This window comes from Entelurus aequoreus, linkage group LG10 (assembly GCF_033978785.1).
Source record: "Entelurus aequoreus isolate RoL-2023_Sb linkage group LG10, RoL_Eaeq_v1.1, whole genome shotgun sequence".
Lineage (NCBI taxonomy): Eukaryota > Metazoa > Chordata > Actinopteri > Syngnathiformes > Syngnathidae > Entelurus > Entelurus aequoreus.
Window position 1 is genome coordinate 11,719,312 of NC_084740.1, and position 22,926 is coordinate 11,742,237.

General features: G+C 39.1%; 1 protein-coding gene across 3 annotated transcripts in view; it reads left to right on the forward strand.

Annotated features, from left to right (window-relative positions):
• arhgap35a (Rho GTPase activating protein 35a) overlaps positions 1-22,926 on the forward strand; it is a 121,985-nt gene that overhangs the window by 48,906 nt on the left and 50,153 nt on the right. The gene's annotated exons all lie outside the window — the stretch shown is intronic.

Here is a 22,926-nt window from a genome sequence, read left to right on the forward strand (position 1 = left end):
AGTTCCTGGAATCTTTGGTTCCTGGGACTATAGGTTCCTGTATACATGTGTGGTTTGTGTTCCCACCGCATTTTGCAGTTCACAGTAGTTTATACAAAGCATAGGGGAGTGGTACTGTATATTTCTATATTGATGCCATGTAAATAAACAGAAAATAATAGGTCCGATTTCTTTTATACAGATAAGTTAATAAAATAAAAAGCAATAAGGTACGTAACAATATGATTAAAAAACAAAGTATACCACATTTTGGTAACACTTTAGTATGGGGAACATATTCACCATGAATTAGTTGCTTATTAACATGCAAATTAATAACATATTGGCTCTTAATTAGTCATTATTAAGTACTTATTAATGCCTTATTCTGCATGGCCTTATTATACAACCAGTTATTATGTAACCCTAACCTTCTAACCCCAACCCTAACCAAATTACCCTAACCCTAACCAAATAACTCTAAATTAAGTCTTTGTTACTTAGAATATGTTCCCCATACTAAAGTAAAGTAATCTTACTTATCTCATCATATGAAATATGACTTTCTTCACCAATTATTATTATTAAATTCTTACTATTATTTATTTATTTATTTTTATTGTGATTACATATGGAGTTTATTGTGAAAAAATTGAGAACAGGAAGTGAATAAAAAAAGTTTCAGCAATTGTTATGTAAAGAAAAGGGGTAGGATTAAATAAGCTCTGCTTCTTCCTACTCCTTTTCGAACATGTTGAAAAGAGAAACTGGAAATTGTGATGTATCATGTTGTATGCTTGCATGTTCGAAATAAACTCAAACTCAAACTCAAAAAGTGTTACCCAAACTTTACATAAAAAGTCTGGCTTTTGTTCACAGTGTACAACTGTCAGAAAGTTGTCATTTCAGTAAATTATGAATTCATGAGGGCCAGGTGAATCTTTTTTGTGGTCCATTTTAGCTGTAAATAACAATGCATGAAAAATAAATAACAGTGTTTATCTCACGGCGACAACACAAACACATCAGATTTAACGTTCAACATTCAGTTTACTTGGGTTTAAGCTAATAACTACACAAATGGCGTGTCGCTGACTACTGTTACAGCATGTAACAAAGTAAATAGTGTATATTTGATGTGATTTACCTTCGTTTCACTTGTTTACTGCCACCTCTATTTTACATTATCCTTCAAACAACGAAGTCGCATGAGCAGCTGGAGTTGCAGTTTCGAAATTTGGCTACATTCCTAGTATTCTTCAGTTAATATGCTCAAGAGTCCGTCCACTTCTCGTAGCTTTGCGTATCGAAATTAATAAACAACATTAAACGGCAAACAAGTTTAAAAACTACAGTAGAGTAAAAACACTGCAAGATTACACCACTAATCAGTGTTCTTCAGCACTCAGATGTCCCATAAAGGTTTCTGCAATTTGAAAGTTTCTTTCATTCTTCTTTCTCTCTGTTTTAAGTATCTTTAAAATAGAAATACACAAGAAATGAGAAATAAACAAAATGAATAAACAAGACATCCACACATTGTTATTGCGGCTGGAATTTTGAATTCAAAGTTTTAGAAACACCCCAACTGTGCCCCACATTGCGACTCGTGACCAAATTAGGTTCTTGTGGCATTATTGATGTTTTTCCAAAAACAGGCACTATAAGGTACTATTTCTAGTACCTGGTGGACACTCATTAGTCAAGCAGATGTGTCATTCTAACTTGGATACACTGCTAGAAATTGAAAAAAATAAACACTTGCATAATGCTTTTGTTGGCTTACCCTGTTGCTCCAGTCTTTACTTTGGTAAGTTTTCTTGCTGTCCGTAGTCTCCTGTTGGATATACTTTGTTCACCGTGGCCAATTGACAAGACCTTTGTTCTCCTACATTGTGTTCTCTGTTACTGTTTTCTGGATACCGTCTTCCTCAGAGATGAACAGAGCTGAGTCAGGGCTGAGCTCAGTACTGTGTCGTAGAAAAGTCTAAGAAAGTGACTATGAAGGCCATATTTTGCAATGCTCTTTCACCCTGATGCGCACCAGAATTCAACTGAATTGTCTCATGTTCCACTCCAAGTCTTTAGAGAAACTATTTTGTTTGTACTACTGTTGACCCTCAATCAAACGAGCGTCTAAAAGGTTAAAAATGAACAGTAGTTGTCTGGTATATGGAGAAAAAAAGAGTAGAGAAAGTCATTGTGCATGTTCCGTTTTTTCATTTCAAGGGTTTACTTCCTACTTGTTGAGGCTTGTCAGGGCAGCGGCAGTGAGAATTGAAGCTGAGTGATGGTTAAGTGGATCTGCCAGTATACTATTAGCTAACCACAAGTGCTAAAGTACTTAGCAGAAGCTGCCTGTGTTAACCTTCTTTCTTCCTCTTCCTCTCCTTCAACCCTTTCAACTCACTGTGCTTTAAATTCATCCTGCTCCGTTAGTGTTTGCTCCGCTTCATTTATGATCTCAGGTCCCTCACTAAACTATTTCTCCTTTAACAAAGTCATTATTTTCTTTTCACTCGTCTCACTTGAGTAGCGTGTAAGACTTTGGCTCCTAAATGGCTGCAGTTTCTGTTAAAGTATCATTGTTTCTTACAATTGAGAGTTGCGAGTGCTACAACAACAAACAATCTTGTTTTGATATTTATTTACATCATGATCAACATGTTTCATCCGCCGTTTGCAGGTTGAATACAATGGATCGGCATTCCTCTCGATCTTGTGCCTTTCTGACGCTGAGCATGGTCCAGTCTTTGATGTTAGTAGTCCATGTTGTTCTGGGCCTCCATTTTCCTCACTTTCCATCCATCTTTCCTTCTAATAGATGTCTTTGTATGCCATCTTTCCTGATTATATGGCCAAAATATTATAGTTTCCGTGTTTAATAGTAATTTGTTACACTTCATTGTTTGTCTTAATTTACTTTTAACATTCTTCCGTATAACCAGAGCTCAAATGCTTCCAATTTATTTGATAACGTTTTTGTTAAGGTCTATGTCGCAGATGCATACAGTAGGGTAGACCACACATAGCATTTTAGCATTCTTTTCCTTGTTTCAAAATTTATTTTGTGTGATGTTTGTAGTTTTGATATATTTTCATATGATTTCCTAGCAATTTCAATTCTTCTTTGTATTTCATTGTCAGTTCTTCCATTTTCAAATTGCATCTGACCAAGATATACCATATTTGATACTTGTTCATTAGGTCTGCCATCTATTGTAAGGAATATTTGAGGAACTGTTTTTTTGCTCTCTAGTATTTCTTTGGTTTTATTCACATTCATTTCCATTCCATATAGTTTGCCTTTATCATTCAGTGCAGTTGGTAGTTGTTTGAGGTTATGTGTTTAGTCCTAACAAAGATGGATTATCGGCATATCGTAAGTTGTTTATTGGTCTTCAACATTCTCTCACAGATGATACTTAAATTGAGGATCCCTTTTCGAGTAGTTGATTTACATATAATGCTGGAATTGAAAAGTGATCTGTAACTTCCATATCTACTATGATAATCGTTGTTTCTTTCTAGTTAAATTGATCAGATTAATTCGACTCAGCTGCATGTTTTTTTTGCTGGACGTTTGCTCCTTGTTAGCAATTTAACGTACATTGGTTTGAGTGTCCGCCCTGAGATCGGTAGGTTGTGAGTTCAAACCCCGGCTGGGTCATACCAAAGACTATAAAAATGGGACCCATTACCTCCCTGCTTGGCACTCAGCATCAAGGGTTGGAATTGGGGGTTAAATCACCAAAAATGATTCCCGGGCGCGGCTACGCTGCTGCCCACTGCTCCCCTCACCTCCCAGGGGGTGATCAAGGGGATGGGTCAAATGCAGAGGACAAATTTCACCACACCTAGTGTGTGTGTGACAATCATTGGTACTTTAACTTTAACTAAAACTATGTGCACCTGTAATGGATTGGTTATGTAAGAACGTAATAGTTATTTTAAATGTTATGTTGTTTTTGTGAATGTTCTATAAATCTTGATGACAATGATGCATATGCATGAAGTAGGGTTGCGTGATATAGACAATATACGATTTAAATAATATACATTTGGCAGACGATAGAGATTTTAATGGTTATATTGTGACCAGTGTTTGGAAAATTACTTTTAAAAAGTAATTCATTATAGTTTGAATTATTGAATTAGTAAAGGAATTAAAAAATGTAATTAATTATCAGGGAAAGTAATTTTTGTCTTACTTTTTTTTTTTTTTAAAGAAAAAGTTAAATGTAATTGAAAAGCAGAGTGTGTGTCTTTTTAAAAAGTGGTGCCTGTTGTCAACTGAAATGATTACCGGGCGCAGCCACCGCTGCTGCTCACTGCTCCCCTCACCTCCCACGGGGTGAACAAGGGGATGGGTTAGGGTGTGTGTGTGTGTGTGTGTGTGTGTGTGTGTGTGTGTGTGTGTGTGTGTGTGTGTGTGTGTGTGTGTGTGTGTGTGTGTGTGTGTGTGTGTGTGTGTGTGTGTGTGTGTGTGTGTGTGTGTGTGTGTGTGTGTGTGTGTGTGTGTGTGTGTGTGTGTGACAATCACTGGTACTTTAACTTTAACTTAACGTGTGATATCAGCTAAAGAACCAGACATAGCAGCATTAAAGGCCTACTGAAACCCACTACTACCGACCACGCAGTCTGATAGTTTATATATCAATGATGAAATCTTAACATTATAACACATGCCAATACGGCCGGGTTAACTTATAAAGTGACATTTTAAATTTGCCGCTAAACTTCCGGTTCGAAACGCCTCTGCGGATGACGTATGCGCGTGACGTAGCCCGGGGAACACGGGTATGCCTTCCACATTGAAGCCAATACGAAAAAGCTCTGTTTTCATTTCATAATTCCACAGTATTCTGGACATCTGTGTTCGTGAATCTGTTGCAATCATGTTCATTGCATTATGGAGAAGGAAGCTGAGCAAGCAAAGAAGAAAGTTGTCGGTGCGAAATGGACGTATTTTTCGAACGTAGTCAGCAACAACAGTACACAGCCGGCGCTTCTTTGTTTACATTCCCGAAAGATGCAGTTAAGATGGAAGAACTCGGATAACAGAGACTCTAACCAGGAGGACTTTTGACTTCGATACACAGACGCCTGTAGAGAACTGGGACAACACAGACTCTTACCAGGATTACTTTGATTTGGATGACAAAGACGCAGACGTGCTACTGTGAGTATGCAGCTTTGGCTTCTAAACATTTGATCGCTTGACCGTATGTGCGCAACTTTTTTTTGCGTATGTACGTAACTTTTTTAAAATATATAAGCTTTATGAACCTTGGGTTAGGTGAACGGTCTTTTGGGCTGAGTGATTGTGTGTGTTGATCAGGTGTTTGAATTGTATTGGCGTGTTCTATGGAGCTAGGAGCTAGCAGAGGAGCTAGGAGCTAGCATAACAAACACGCAGGTGTTTTTATGCAGGATTAATTTGTGGCATATTAAATATAAGCCTGGTTGTGTTGTGGCTAATAGAGTATATATATGTCTTGTGTTTATTTACTGTTGTAGTCATTCCCAGCTGAATATCAGGTCACCCCCGGCTCTCACAGCATCTTCCCTATCTGAATAGCTTCAACTCCCCACTAGTCCTTCACTTGCACTTTACTCATCCACAAATCTTTCATCCTCGCTCAAATTAATGGGGAAATTGTCGCTTTCTCGGTCCGAATCTCTCTCACTTCATGCGGCCATCATTGTAAACAATAGGGAACTTTGCGTATATGTTCAACTGACTACGTCACGCTACTTCCGGTAGGGGCAAGCCTTTTTTTTATCCGATACCAAAAGTTGCAATCTTTATCGTCGTTGTTCTATACTAAATCCTTTCAGCAAAAATATGGCAATATCGCGAAATGATCAAGTATGACACATAGAATAGATCTGCTATCCCCGTTTAAATAAAAAAAAATCATTTCAGTAGGCCTTTAACTCAGCTGTGTTTGTGAGCTCTTGCGGGATGGCAGCTCTGTTGAATCGTTTCACTGGATTGTGTTACCTCCTTGTTAATAAAGAGATGTGCCTCCATGGCTGTAGTCTCCTTGTCCACAAACAGGGTATTGCAGGATTGCAAGCTTATCACTTCTATCATTGATGTGTTTTTCATTATTCCCTCGTAGTTGTGTGAGTGTGTGTACTTGGGTGTTGTTTGTAGTGTGATGTTGCCTCCTTCTATTTGATATCAACGATATTTAATTCCATGTGCTGCCACTTTAAATCCAATGTACGGCACCTTTAACTGTAGCAGTCTGCATTGCAGCGTCAATTTGTTTGCTGTTTTATTAGCCTTCAACAGAGCACATAAGGACCAAGCCCACTAAGTGGAAGTGGCACCTATTGGGCCGTATGTCGACTTAGCACTACTGCCAGGATGAGATGATGCTGTTGGAGGTGCTGCTGCTCCTGCCTTCCCAATAGCACCTGGGCTCTCCACACATGAGAACATGACAAGGACAGCCCCTGCACAACATTCACTGGCAGTTTCAGCCTGTGCACACATTCTTAGAAAAAGCCTTACACTATCTTTTACTCCCCTCGAGAGCCATCCTCCATTTCTTTCTCATTTAATTGGGCTCAGGGCTCAGCAGTGCATGGGAATTACTCACGGTAGAGAAGGAGGGACGTGTGTTTTAAAGCAGAATTTATTTAAATTCCTTATTTAGGCAGAAAGCAGAGAGATGTGAGACGTTGAAGGGGCAGCATCTATTTTGTAGCAGAGGGCGTTTTTCTTATGTATGGGAGGACCATCTGTCACCTAACCGTTTGGCTGAGCTCATGTGAATGCAACATCCTCTTGTAAGGGGCATTGAACCTGATTGTGTGCAAATGTTCTGCTCACAAGTCCAGACGAAACGGCTTCAGAGACATAACTTGTTTACTTTGAGGAATGAACCAAATGTTGGTCAAATTGTCCAGTCTTTCTGTACCTGTGAGGCACCATTGTATCTGCATCACACGACGCGCAGCCAGACTCCGCGGCATGCAGCCAAAAACCTCCAGACGCTAAACATTTATCCATAAAAATATTGAGAAGCTGCCGATGCTGTGTTTGACGTGTCCCGTCGGAACATTACCTTTGTTACACAAACATACTGTACATATGAGTTATTGTCAACTCTGACCTTTCCGTCCAGTCACTCAAATACTTTTGTGTGGAACATAAAACCGTGATTTCGTAGTTCAAGCAGTCCATAGGAGACACCCACAAAATTCTGCTCTCCAAGGTTAATACTGAACACTATTGTACCATTAATTCATAAAACTACTGTAGTTCTTTGTAATACATGCTATTGTAATGTTTTTTCAAACAATATTTATTTTTGAAAAGTTTATTTTTCTTTTTAAAAGGAAGGTTGAATGTTTAAAATGTGGTATTTTGGGAGGGCCAAGTACAGACCGAACATGTCAATTAATTTCAATTGGCAGGGCTTATTTGAGCTACAAATGGTAATGGAATGCAATGTTTTTGTAAGTTATAGTACTATTGTACTTGTTATTAAATAAGTATGTTGTGAGCTGCAGCCACTGAAGCATAAATGAACTTCTCATAGTTATGCAAACACACACAATCACATTATTGTCGTGGCTCATTCAAGTGAAGCCTCTCAAACCCCTTTGGACTAAAATAAGTTGTCATTCTATGATAGCATTGTGTATGCGCTTGGTATCTCTCGCACTTCATACCCTCTGCTGCATTGTTTGTCCTACATATTTGCATACATGTGTTTGTTGCCGTTAGAGCTGTTTATGTACACAGGCCTCAGGTTACGCCGGTAGGTCGAAACATCTCCACTGGATGCTTGCCAGATGTGCACATACGATTGTTTTAATGGTGAGAAAATGTCAAGCTGCGATCAAATTCCTGCTTATCTCACCAGAGTGCACGAGACATAAATGTTGGGGGTACTTAATAAAATAGGGTCATGAGTGGAAAGGCCTGCGATAAGCTGGCGACTTGTCCAGGGTGTACCCCGCCTACCGCCCAAATGCAGCTGAGGTAGGCTCCAGCACCCCCTGCGACCCCGAAAGGGACAAGCCGTAGTAAATGGATGGATGGATGGAGTGGAAAGGCCGACAAATGTAAATTTTTCCTGGATGAAAACACCATTATAACTCATCTTGTATGCACTAGTTTGTTTTATGTTGTCAAACCCTTAGCCCAGGTTCTTTAAAAGCCTAAAAATACATCTTCATTTAGGTTCTCAAGTACATCTTTCCAAAGGCCAGAATTTTTCTCAGCAGACATAGAAAGTGCCAATATTGTAAAAAATAAAAATGAATATTAATATAAATATAATTATATTACAAATGTATTAGTGCTATCAAATGATTATAATCTATTTAATCAGAATACCGTATTTTCTGGACCATAGTGCGCGCCTTATTATAAGGCGCATTAACGGGGTCATAATATGATTTTTTTTCTACATTTGAAACACTTCCTTGTGGTCTACATAACATGCAATTGTGGTTCTTTTGTCAAAATGTTGCATAGATTATGTTTTACAGACCATCTTCAAGTCGCTTTCTGACCAGCTCTTCAAGAATCGCTGTTTTGTGGGCGATGTTATTTACGTGACTCCACTTCGACAGCGTCTTCTCCCCGCCATTTTTCTTGTATGGTAGTTTTTAATGCTTCCATAGCGAGTTAGAATTGTACACTACTTTATAATAGAAATGGCAGCAGCGGAGGATAAATGCCCCACGACAAGAAGATAAATAAAAAATAGGAGTTTATTGACTACGGTGCGGACTACAATGGCGAACGCGCACACAATTTTGGGACTTATGCAGATCCCAAATACACATCATCTGGTACCAATAGGTAAGAAAAGTTGGTTTTGCATAATATTGCGCCAGATAATGTCTCCTAATAGGTGCCATTTTGGGGTCTTTATACACACACCACAGGAATACCCATATGTTGAAGCACAGTACATGTGACAACGGCAGTTGTAATACTCCGCGTTCCATCAAGCAGTGCGACTTCGCAGCTTACCAAAGTCGGAAAACATTTTGACAGATTGTTGAGCGCCGTGCGTAATGTTCCATGTTCTCGATGAAACATCATAGTTTTGGTGTTGCTAGTGTCATTTATTGAACAGGGGTCAACTTCAAGAAAATGTTTTTAATTTGTTTATTTATATATGCATACGGTATATATAAACAATAATATATACAAACAATAATATATGTATATTATTGTTTATATATATATTTATATATAGGTGTATATACAGTATGTACTGTATGTACAAAAATAAATTAATAAAATAAATACATGTATTATTTTTTGTGTGTGTGTGTATATATATATATTTTATATATACAATATATATATATATTCCTGTATATATACATATATATATACTTATATATATACTTATATATATATATATATACTTATATATATATATACTTATATATATATATATATATATATATATATATATATATATATAAGTATATATATATATATAAATAAGTATATATATATATATATAAGTATGTGTATTGTGTATATGTATACATGTTAGCATTCACCTTGACTTCGATTTGATTTAAACCCTGATTCCATTTTTTTATCAACATTGAATTATCCAGACACTCACCAAGTATAACCTCCAATAAAGAGCAGTTTTCTGTAAAACATTTGTGGGCCGGATTTGAGGATACCTGACCTCGGACATACTATTAAAATATTTTAAAACACTGTAGCCTCTGTGTTTTTAGAACAGCCTTTGTTGTAGTAGTAGTAGTAGTAGTAGACACCCTGTCAGTCCTTTTGGATGATTGTGCTAAGCTGAGAGGATTTATAAGACAGTAGTTTCCAGCTGTCATAGTCTAGCGGCACATTATATTTAGCTGTGCTATCAGCTGTAGTAGAAGAGGTTAAACCACTGTATCACACACTTTTTCTGCCCCCTCTTATCCCTACCCTTCTCCAAATAGGATGTTCATTATTTCCAGAAGTCCTCTTTATCTGACTTACAACCTTGCACTCTCCTCTGCTGTGAACATGGTCGCCTCTGCCCTCTTACCTCCTGTCTTTTTCCTGCATTCTTAGTTGTGTGTGTATGTGTTTGTTTACAGTCTTTGTCCCGCTTATCCTTTTTGTACCCTCATCCTGCATCCTTCCTCCCTCTGTCTGTCCGTCTGCCGTTCTCCTCAGGAGGTCTATCGACGTCTGACCCCCTATCGCCACATTGCCAGGCGGGCGGACGGAAGAGGTGGAAGTGAGCGAGGGCGTAATATAAGTAGAAAACGTCAGATAACCAACAAACTATATGTTCTGTAACAAATGCAGGACTGTCAGTAATGTGCTTCATGTCCATATGTGCTCTGTGGTACGGCAGACTTGAGGGGATTTTCTTACCCGTGACCGCAGCCTGTATTCCCGTGGCTCTTTTACCGTGCGATCGGATAATTCTTAGGGACAGAGAGCAGTGTTTGAGAACCTACAAATGGAAAAGTAATGCAAATAGCTACAGTTAATCCACAAAGTGTCTGTAATCCTACTCATAACACTTGTGGATCAGAACATGGATGTGTGATGGCTTCTTCATCTCTGTTTACATGTTTTTGTACGCTGGCGTGGAATGTACAGTACATGAAAAGAGAGGTTTTGACACTGCCAGTCGTACACCACTGCAAACTACAGTGCCAAACATATTAAATCAACAGCATTAGACTACACATGTATGCATGTTGTTTACTGTAAGGATCAAATATGAGGTTATGACGTCCCCATGCCTTTTTCTTATATCTGTCAGTAGACTCGATATGGAAGTAAGGCTGGGCGATATGGCCTTTTATTAATATCTCGATATTTTTAGGCCATATCTTGATACACGATATATATCTCAATATTTTGCCTTAGCCTTGAATGAACACTTGATGCATATAATCACAGCAGTATGATGATTCTATGTGTCTACAATAAAACATTCTTGTTCATACTGCATTAATATATGCTCATTTTAAACTTTCATGCAGAGAGGGAAATCACAACTAAGTCAATTTAGCAAAACTGTATTTATTAAACAGTTATTAAGCAGTGGCACAAACATTCATGTCATTTCTAAAACAGAAAGTGCAAGATTGTCAGAGACATTTTAAAACAAGCTATTAGTGCACTTTTGTGCATGATGTCACTAAGATGACATATCAAAACAACACTAAATTAAAGTGCACTTTTTGTACAGAACACCACTACAATAGTTTAAAACAAATAAAGTGCACTTTTGTGCATGATGTCACACAAGATATTTCAATAACTGTCAAATAAAAATGAGCTGCATAATATGAAATCAAATAGTGTATGTCCTTCGCTACGTGGTAGGTTACTGCGGATGTTATCTCCTTCTGTTGTTGACAAATTTTTTCATACGGTGTTGATGTGGAAATTGTTGCTTATGCATTTTGTGGGTGTGGCACCGAACGGAGATGTTGACATGCGGAGTTTCAAGCACTCTTCATTCTCTAGCGGGTGACTTTTCAAATGATGCTACAAATTAGCAGTAGGTGCTACTTTTTGTAACAACGCTTTTGCCGCATACTTGTTCGACATCTTCCTGCTTGAAGCCAAACCACCGCCAGACGATGGACCCTTGCTGTTTTTCTTAGGAATTAATTCTTCCTTCATTTGTTACCAGATTCGCACCTTCTTTCTCTGGTATTACCACTCGCACCGCACCGATAGCACCAACTAATGTTACCCATGCCGCTACCTCTCTGCTCCGCGAGGGTGTATGACGTTGCACGTGCGACAGTATGTGACGTATGTAAGAAGGTGCGCTTGTTTTATGTCTCTGTGAGAAGGAGAGACAACAAAGAGTGAGAAGAGCCTGTAGTGTAATGCCCGCAGCTAAAAGCAACTGCGGGAGAACGTATACTGGAATATCACGATATAGTCATTTTCTATATCGCACAAAGACAAACCCGCGATATATCGAGTATATCCATATATCGCCCAGCCCTATATGGAAGCACTAAAAACTACAACATGGTGATGGGAGAAGACTCAGCCAAAGGGGGCTTGGCCTGGTGGAGGGCTTCTGCACAAAAATAAGTCCGCCCACAAAGCGGCGCATTCTGAAGAGACGGTCAGAAAGCGGCGCATTCTGAAGAGACGGTCAGAAAGCGGCTTGAAAGATGATCTGTAAAACAAAAACTATGCAAAAGGTGGACCACCATTACACGCTATGTAGATCACAAGGAAGTGTTTTAAATGTAGAAAAAAAATCTTGAGATAGACTCTAGCCCCCTCTTAAGCAGTAGAAAATAGATGGATATAATAATAATAATAATAATTTGCTTTATTGTCTGAGGAGAAATTTGTCTTGGACATCAAGACACAGCGTTTTACATACATACATATATACATACAGTTGATCCGACAATACATTACAGGATATATTACCCCTTTACCAGTTATGAAGAAAATACATAAAACACTACATTTTATTGTAAAAGATTAATAAGGTTATATTTGACCTTTATTTATTAGAAAAATGTAAACAAGAATTGAAACTGTAAGATGCGTAGAGCATTTGCACCAATGGCACAGATTTAATAACAAGTGACAGTAGTTCCCCTCAACCTCCTGTAAATATATTTGCCTCCTTTGTTAAAAGCTGCTCCTTTTGGAATAGGCCGAAGAAAACGCAAAATGACAATCTTTCATGCTGGCTTAGCTGACATCTTGCGCGATAATATGCTGACAAATGCTGAGGTTTTTGTGTGACTTCAGAAGTGATTTTTATTCCCCTAAAAATCACATTTCAAATTGTATGATCTCAGAAGCAACAAACAAAAATGATCACGATTAATTTTTCCATATCATCGATTAATATCACAATTGTTTTTTTCAAAATGATTATTAAAAGCGGATTTTCCCGTGCAGGATTATACCGAGTATTGTTGCATCCCCACTGTTTACTTGAGTTGCAACGATACAGGTAACCCACACTACGGTCTGTACCTTGGTGTTAGGGCCACAGTTTTGCTGATTTTTTGGTACATTTTGTGGGGGCAAAGAAACCACTTATTTTTCCTCTGTTTTTTTTTTTTGCTTGTCATGATGTGAGGGTGAACATTTGCTTGTCATCATAAACTTCATTTTGCAGTGAACAAAGTATCAGTGGTGTACACTTTTATTTTAAGTTAACATTTACAAACAACACTTTCAAATAGTAAACTATTATTTGTATTCTTTGATTACATGTATACATCAGTGCTTCTCATCAGTGGTTTAACAAACGGCAAGCGGTGGCACAGATTGTGTAGTTTTAAAAAAAAAAAACTCAAATACTGTAGCTGAGAGAACTATTCTGACTGGTTTTGGTCCAGTTAACGTCTGCTGCGGTGAGAAGCGTACACACAGGGCAGAATAGGCGAATGTCACCAAGCCGTGACTAAGTTTGTGGTCAAAATCTTGCACCCGTTTGCTACACTAGATGCTCCTTAGGTAGGTGAATGTTCAAGTGTAGTCAGAGAAAAGTTCCATGTTGTCCTCCAACCACATTTTCACTCCGTCAGGTGGAAAAGTCCATTCATGTCAGCAATTCATCTTCAAATGTGAAACTAATATGTGATATTACAATTTCATTACATTCAAAGTGAGACATGTCAAGCATTTATTTATTGTAATTTTGATGATCTGAGCTTACATTTTTTGAATTTTTTAACTCAGGGTTTTCATAAATTATAAGCAGTAGACATCAACAATATATCAAAAGAAGGCTTGAAATATTTTGTGTTGCCTTCCGCCCGAATGCAGCTGAGATAGGCTCCAGCACCCCCCGCGACCCCGACAAGGACAAACGGTAGAAAATGGATGGATTTTATGAGTTTGTCATATATTACTTTCACCTTGTAAATATAAAAAAAAACATTTGCACGATATTACATTTGTTTTAGTTTCACCAGTATATTTTCCAGGGAGATGACAAAGATTCTTAAAAAGTTTTAAAAATGTTACTAAATGTTATACTATTGTGTTATTTCCACATATGTTTTATTATGTAAATTTGTCCGAAAGAATATTTCTTTAAAAAACAAAATGTCTATGCTATGTGCCTCTTAAAACCTCACTGTTGGCTTTGTAAGGTAATTTTACCTCTAAACTAAACAAAATTGATGCTAATCCACCTTTTTGTTGTCTTTTTTTCCAAATAAGAATCGATAAGAGACTCAATAAAGAACCAAATTGTTAAACAGAATGGAAAGTGGAATCGGAACCGGAAAAAATCTTATAAATTCCCATCCCTATGCATGAGTGATGCCGGCACTAGACAGCTTTGGTATATTGAACGTGAACTGTGACATTCTAAAACACATTTTTCAGAGTTTATATTTCATTGAATATCTTTTTAAAGAGTGAGAGAAGAGTGGATCGTGAGATCGACAGGCGGATCGGTGCGGCGTCTTCAGTAATGCGGACGCTGTATCGATCCGTTGTGGTGAAGAAGGAGCTGAGCCGGAAGGCAAAGCTCTCAATTTACCGGTCGATCTACATTCCCATCCTCACCTATGGTCATGAGCTTTGGGTCATGACCGAAAGGACAAGATCACGGGTACAAGCGACCGAAATGAGTTTCCTCCGCCGGGTGGCGGGGCTCTCCCTTAGAGATAGGGTGAGAAGCTCTGTCATCCGGGAGGAGCTCAAAGTAAAGCCGCTGCTCCTCCACATCGAGAGGAGCCAGATGAGGTGGTTCGGGCATCTGGTCCGGATGCCACCCGAACGCCTCCCTAGGGAGGTGTTTCGGGCACGTCCGACCAATAGGAGGCCACGGGGAAGACCCAGGACACGTTGGGAAGACTATCTCTCCCGGCTGGCCTGGGAACGCCTCGGGATCCCCCGGGAAGAGCTGGATGAAGTGGCTGGGGAGAGGGAAGTTTGGGCTTCCCTGTTTAGGCTGCTGCCCCCGCGACCCGACCTCAGATAAGCGGAAGAAGATGGATGGATGGATCTTTTTAAAGTAAGGGCAGAAGTAAACCCGGAAGTATAGTAACTGTACAAACAGTGTCTCTATGCCAAGGGTACCCAAACGTTTTGCGTCCAAAGGCCAAAGTGAAAATGTGCCAATGCTCCACGGGCCAAACAGCAATTTTTACCATGCAACAGCACCACGAGTGAAAAATTTAGCCTCATATCGGCAATAATTAATTATAAGGTAGTAGCTAATACAGTTAGCATACAACTTTGCATATTTTATGTACATTTTTAACCTCAAAACATTAAAAAGCTCATTTTCTGCAGATGTTTGCCATTTCATTGTAATCCCTTTGGGTTTATTTTTTTCTTGCCCTGATGTGAGATCTGAGCCAAGGAGGTCGTTGTGGCTTGTGCAGCCCTTTGAGACACTCGTGATTTAGGGCTATATAAATAATCTTTGATTGATTGATTTCCAGGTGTTGTGATCACTTTCAAACTTTACCCAGACAGATTAGACATATGGAGGAGGCTAAATTTCAAAGCGTTAAGTTTTCATTATAGGACGTGGGCAAAGCATGGTGACCAAGTTTATCCTTCTCCATTGAGCGTCAAAAAGTCACAAATATACCGTAAAGCAAGAGTCTCAATTTAAAGGACGGGTGTGGAAGAAGTGTCAAAAGATGGAGCTAACTGTTTTAAAAGCTCCCAAATTTGGAGGTCTCAAGGTTGGCAAGTATGGTGCAGCCTGAAATAGGTCAGTACGAATGTGTATTAAATTTGGCGGGCCAAACGAAATGACACAGCGGTCCAAATTTGGCCCGCTGGCCCCACTTTGGGCACACATGCTATATGAAAAGCATCTATTGCATGCCTTTAATACATCCCCTGGGACAGTGGGGGGAAAGACTGTGCCAGAGGGTGATGACTGGAGAAACAAGTCTGACAGATGGGGATATGAAATGTATAAGTTGGAAGATATTATTATTATAGGATGGATTTGGGTGGGTAAGAACATGAGGCAGAAAAACAATTAGTGCGAGGTGGGCAGAAGTTCTTGCATCATGCAGGAGTGAGGGAAAGCAGCAAATGACAGTGCTAGGAAGAGTGTCCCCCCTGCCATCATCAGTGTCGCACTGCTTCATGACTATTTCATGATCCTGTCAATTCCCAGGCAGAAGGCTGGTGAGGGCGAGCACATTTCATTACAAAATATGTGTGCAATCAGCAAGAATATCAACTGCTTTTGTCATTATGGAAATTATTTATTTGGAAGAGCATCCAAGGGATATATGAGGGATTAATCGGAACGCAGTATTCACAAAATCTACCAATGTTTTGCTTGAGTAGTTAACATTAATTAGTTTCCTTGAATAATTGTGTTGGATTTAAAGTGCCTCATTGCTTTTGCACTGAATAGGTTGAAGTGATCCTTTTTCTTTCAAGCGTTACTTGATTCTCTCAATTTTTTCCTCCTAACTCTTGTTAGCTGTGTAATAAGAGAAATACAACAACCCCAACAACATTCCTCCTTATGGACTGTGAACACGGCCTCATGTTTTCGTGAACGTCACGCCCTGCTGACTTTCTTCCAGTCTTGGCCTCTCTTGTCCTTTCAACTGGGAGTGACCTAGAATGTGGTATTCTTGTTACATGCACGTTTTGACGATTTGAATTGGTAAGAAGAATGTACTCAGGAAATAAAAATACGGTCCTGATTTTTACATTTAGGTTAAATAGTGTCCGAACCTTTTTACATAGCTGTATGTGTTTTGTATGTAGGGAATACTTTTATTGACACCAACCAAATTAGATATTAATTCAATAAAAAAAAATCTAACCATATTTCGATATCTTTGTTACATGCAGACTCAGCACTGGCTCAAGCATTATGTGGGGAAACAAGCACTTAAGCAATCTGCCTCTAGGAAATTTGGCAATTTTTCATGCTAACAAAACAAGCGTAACGGAGGACAGCAAGTATGGCTGTGTCATTTGTAGGTTGATAAACATCTCTGACAACTACAAGAGTAGTGCTGGTTGTCGAGTTGATACAGTAGCCCGGGGTTTTAGCACAATAGTCGACACGTTCGCTTTTCATGTCGTCAACCTGGGTTTGAGCCCCGGGCGCAGCAGTAGGGAAAAACACAACGCGGCCGAACAGTGAGTACACAATCGCTACAATGGTGCTGTGACCCGGATGAGAGTTGGGTTTAGAGGGGTGAGTGTAGTGGAGGCTCGCCAGTATGGCTGTGCCATGTGTACATTGGTAAACCTCACTCCCTGACAATTTCAAGAGTAGTTCTGGCTATCATGTTGATAGCCCGGACATGTTTGCTTCTCATGCCAGCGACCTGGGTTCGAGTCCTGAGCGGAGCAGTAGGGCAAAACACAATGCAATCGAACGAGTGAGTACACAACCACTGCACATGTCCGCCTGATAGAAAGCACTAAAAGTACATGAAGGCTCCACTTTTAAAAATGTGCTAGCTTAATGCTAATTAACATTGGATATGCCATGTACAGGCTACCGTTTAACAATTTTTCATGGCAATAACAACAATTCCAATTTTGTTAATCATAACTACAACTGAGATGCACATTAGAATCAAACAGGTCATTTGTAGTAATTAAAATACTAACATTATAAACACCTGAAAAAAGACAACTTCATGGCTTAAACTATTTCATAAATGTGATGTATGATGTAAAGCGCTTTGAGTATCATTCCAGGTAGTGCTGGGCGATATATCGATATACTCGATATATCGCAGCTTTGTCTCTGTGCAATTTAGAAAATGACTATATCGTGATATTCAAGTATACATTCTCACGCAGTTGCTTTTAGCTGCGGGCATTACACCGCATGCGTTTCCCTCTCTTTCTTGTCTCTCCTTCTCACAGAGACATAAAACAAGCGCACCTTCTTACATACAACGTGCAACGTCACACACTCCCGCGGAGCAGAGGGGTAGCGACATGGTAACGTTAGCTGTGATGCTAACAGTGTGGTGTGGGTGGTAATACGAGAGAGAAAGTGTGAATCTGGTAACAAATGGAGGAAGAATTAATTCCCAAGAAAAACAGCATGGGATCCATCGTCTGGCGGTGGTTTGGCTTCAAGCGGGAATATGTTCAACATTTATGCGGCAAAAGCGTTGCTACAAAAAGTAGCAGCACTGCTAATGTAGCATCATTTGAAAAGTCACCCGCTAGAGAATGAAGAGTGCTTGGAACTCCGCATGTCAATATCTCCGTTCTGTGCCACACCAACAAAATGCCGAAGCAACCATTTCCAGATCAACACCGTATGAAACAAATAGTCAACAACAGAAGGAGATAACGTCCGCAGGAACCTACCACATAGCGAAGGACATACACTATTTGATTTCATATTATGCAGCTCATTTTTATTTGAGTTATTGAAATATTTTGTGTGACATCATGCACAAAAGTGCACTTTATTTGTTTTTAACTATTGTAGTGGCGTTCTGTACAAATAGTGCACTTTAATTTAGTGTTATTTTGATAAGTCGTCTTAGTGACATCATGCACAACAGTGCACTCATTGCGTGTTTTAAAATGTCTGACAATCTTGCACTTTCTGTTTTGAAATTACATGAATGTTTGTGCCACTGCTTAATAACTGTTTAATAAATACAGTTTTGCTAAATTGACTTAGTTGTGATTTCCCTCTCTGCATGAAAGTTTAAAATGAGCAAATATTAATGCAGTATGAACAAGAATGTTTTAATGTAGACACATAGAATCATCATACTGCTGTGATTATATGCATCAAGTGTTCATTCAAGGCTAAGGCAAAGTATTGAGATATATATCGTGTATCGTGACATGGCCTAAAAATATCGAGATATTAATAAAAGGCCATATCGCTCAGCCCTAATTCCAGGTATAGTAAAGCGCTATATAAGTACAGACCATTTTCCTATACACTACTGACATCCAACATCTCCGAATTGCAATACCATGCAAAGTCTACTATTAATTCTAAAAAAAATACATTTAGAAGTGTAGAGTAAGAAAACAAGACATAACTACTGGACAACACAGATCAGTGTCATCTCAGCGTTAAATGTTAAATATATATATTTTTAGATGTTATTATCAAACAATTAACATTTATTAAGACATTAACACACACTTAAGTAGCAAAATTAGGTATCATTGACTTCGAGGTATCATTTCCCAGGTACCGGGAAGCTACCGTATCGGTTCAAACGTTAAAGGTTCCCATCCCAATATGTATGTGTTTGTAAACTATTCTACCCAGGGCCGGCTCTTGGCATAAACACTCTATGCGGTCGTTTAGGGCCCCAACGACTAGCGGGCACACATCGTCATGGCGACCGGTCACTTCAGAAGTTGATAATCACCATGGTAGTTGTGCTCTGCAGCTGTGGTGCTTCTTCTACTTCGATGGACTGAATTACCTCATGGATATCATCACATTTTGTCTGTGCTAAACCTTTACTCAGCTGTGAGTCAACGTGTCCTTTACAATAGTTTTAGTTCGGTTTAGCAGCATTGTGGCCGTGCTAATTCAGCATAACTTCAGTTCAAACACTTTAACCGTTACATATATACGACCATATTTTTAAAATGGCCTTGCTATTAAAGTCTATTGTAGCCAAACCTTTTTCCCAAATATATGGTGTCGGAAGTTTTTTTTAATATTTTTTGCCCATTTATTGTTTTGTTTACTTTTTCAATTAATGTGTTTGGACTATTTGTCTCATGATAATACAAATTCGAGGTTATCTGTATTACGTATATCTTCCAAAGCGTTTTGAGCACAGTCCGTAGGGGGCGCCACAAAAGTCATTTACAGAGATAGAGTGATGTTTTCAGTGTTAGACTTTGACCCTTAACTCATCCAGGCTTTACCACGCCCTGCCCCTTCTTTCCTGAGGGGATTCCAGAGTGCTGCTCACATGGCCCCGGCCACTGACCCCTCTACCCTTCCTCTCAAAACCATTCTTCTCCAGACCCCCATCCTCTCCGTGTGTGCTGACTTCCCACCTTCTGCCTCTTCCCTCTAAAGTGCCTTTCACTCTTTCCTGCTTATTCCGTTCTTTTTCTGCTTATTCTCCTAATTTACAGTTATAGACGAGCATTTACCTCTCTCTATCTTTGCACTGATACGTGGTATGTGTATTGGACAAGCACACCAGTTGACCGGCCCCAGGGCCCTAACTCTAAAAGGCCCCTTCCACACAGGGTAAATCCAACCTAAACTTATCCTTGTCCACACGCACACAATGGTCGTTTAAGAACCACTCACCCCCCCTCCGTCCGCCGGCGTAATGCGACCTAGTACGCATGGACGGAAAATGCGCACAAAATAGTCACCTCCAGTGTTGCTTTGTGTGCAAGTTCTTAAATTAAATGTAACTTATCTGAACAATATCCAGTTGTGGTATTTCAATTACCTGGAATCCAGTGTGCTGTGGGGCCCTATTGTAGTGAATCACACCTGAGCCATCATAAATTAATCAAATCTTTAATGGACATGTACAAGTATACAATGTGATAAAGAATATTTTACAACAATCAATCTAGGGCTCTATATATCTGGTCAGGACATGCCTCACTCTTTTGCCTTCACCTTCATTGTCCATTCTTTTTGGTGACTTTATTTACTCTGGACCTAGACGTTGAGTCTGCGACATACATGGCGGACGATAACTGATACGGTCTGCTTTGCCAGTCCAAATGCATTTGATGTTTTCCGTAGTCTTCACTCGACGGCCAGGTAATACAAAGCACACGCTACCTTTTTTTATCACATCCACGGGACGAAGGGACAAAGTTTTTCCGCAAGTAGAATCACAGCTGAACCGGACATTCGAAAGTTCTCTTGCCGTCTGAGATGTGTAGTATCCGAAATGGCTGCAATCGCGAGTTTCCTTCACTTAAGGTATTCATGTGTGATTTCCACAAGCTTCTGTACATTTTGAAGAATGAGAAACACGGGCATGTCTGGATGACTCGCCTCCATCTTTCCAGTGGTTAGCTGTGGTTGTTATGAAGCTGGCTGTGGCGCGTTCTTCCTGACGTCACTTCCTGTGTGGGGCGCGGTCTTTCTGACTTCACTTCCTCTCCGAACTCCGTTTGTAAACGATCAATGAGTCCATACAAAGCTAAGAGCCGGAGATTCAAGAAATACACGGCACATTTACCCGTGTAAAAAATTGTCCGAGGAGGGTAACCCTAAATGATAGATTAGTGTGGCTGAAACGTAACCCTCTAGTAAGGTGTGGGCAGAGTCTTGAAGGTATACCCTAAAGAGAGAAAGTCTTACCCAAATTTAAACATCTACATTGTTTTTCTTTTAAAAGACACCGATTTGTGAAGTTTTATAGTCTTTCATGTTTTTTGTTCTATTAGTTTGGCTTAGTGGGCCCAGCATATGTTTATTTTCCTCCATTTGCCGTAAAATGTTTGCATCCTTGCGTCTTATAAAGTTGAGTTGCTTCTGTTCGGGTCCTTCAGACCTCGTAAAACAAAAAAACTTTATTCTCAAATCTTTCATAGTGACACAATGCAGCATTGTTAACATAGTTTGCGCTTGTGAGTAGGAGCAAATCATCTGTGAGTGTTGGGCATCTTTCAGTAGTGACCAGCTTTATTTGATCACCGGTGTTGGTCTCCAGCATGTTGCTAAAGGACATCATGAGCCGAGCAGTCTTTGTGTGTACATGCCTGGGCATGTTTGCCTAAGCAAATATATAGGTCACTTGTCTAATGCAGGTCGAAAGTAGGAAGCTTATTTGCCACTCTAACATCTTTATGATTTTTGAAATTGTCATAAAAAGTTTCTCCCAAAAACTTGCTGTGCTTCTCAATAGATATAAATGTTGAACATGGTGTCTGTAACCCCTATATGCTTGGTGCTAATCTGCATACAGTGGTACTGTCTTCTTACATTTTCTTATGGATGAATATGTCGACAACTCAGCACAAGCTATCTTTTTTAAAGGGACTAAGTCTATTGCTTGCTGAACTATTGGAACAACACATCATCGGTAGTGTAAAACTAAACCACTAATAGGGAACGTGAGCTGGCTTTAGAACGTCATGGATTAGTTTTACCCTACTGATGATGTTTTGTTGCAATAGTAATACTTTTTGATTATTATGATTCCCTCTGTTTCTCCAACCTGGTAAAACACTGAAGGGGGATTCTGTATAATTGTATTGCTTTTTTCAGTTTATTCCAAACTGTGTTAATTGTTTAACGTGATTCATACATATATGTGCACTTCATGTGTGTATATATAATGTACTTTCCTTAGTGTGCTTAGTTTGTAGAGAATATCAATAAACCACCTCAAGTTATTTTCCATCTCTAATTCAAAAGACTGTTTACATATTTGGCAAACTAAATTCCAACATTCAGGGAGGGCAGTATATAGTGTAGCCTGTGTTACCTTTTACAATAAGCACCAACAATCAAAAAATAGAGAATAACAATATAAAAGAAGAAACAAATCCATCCACCTATTTATTTTCTACAGCTTGTCCTTCTGTTATTTCTACTAACCAATAACACAGCTTTGTTTATAGATATACATTACATAATACAGATTTGTTTTTAGATGTACATAAAACATTTATTTATCCTTTTTAAAGAAAATATAGCCTTCATTGCCAACCAAAATTCTCATGATGCCCTATATATGACAATGTCATATTGACCAGCCCCCTCCACGCCCCTAGCCACCGCCCTACCGCCACAAATATAATGGCAATCTGGGGGAAACTCTGGAGTCACTTGAGTAAAGTTTCAAAACATGTTTTTGATTTTGCGACAAGTCGGCAAACAGGCAGTGCATGCTTTTAAAAAGCAGATGGCTTTCCCTCGTTGGCCAATTAGTACATTGAAACTCTTATTTCCGTTCATCTATTTGTTATGCATGTCTTTCATTTGGGGCAAAAAAGTTTGATGTGCCTCTTTTCACGTTGTGTGAGTGTGGTGACTG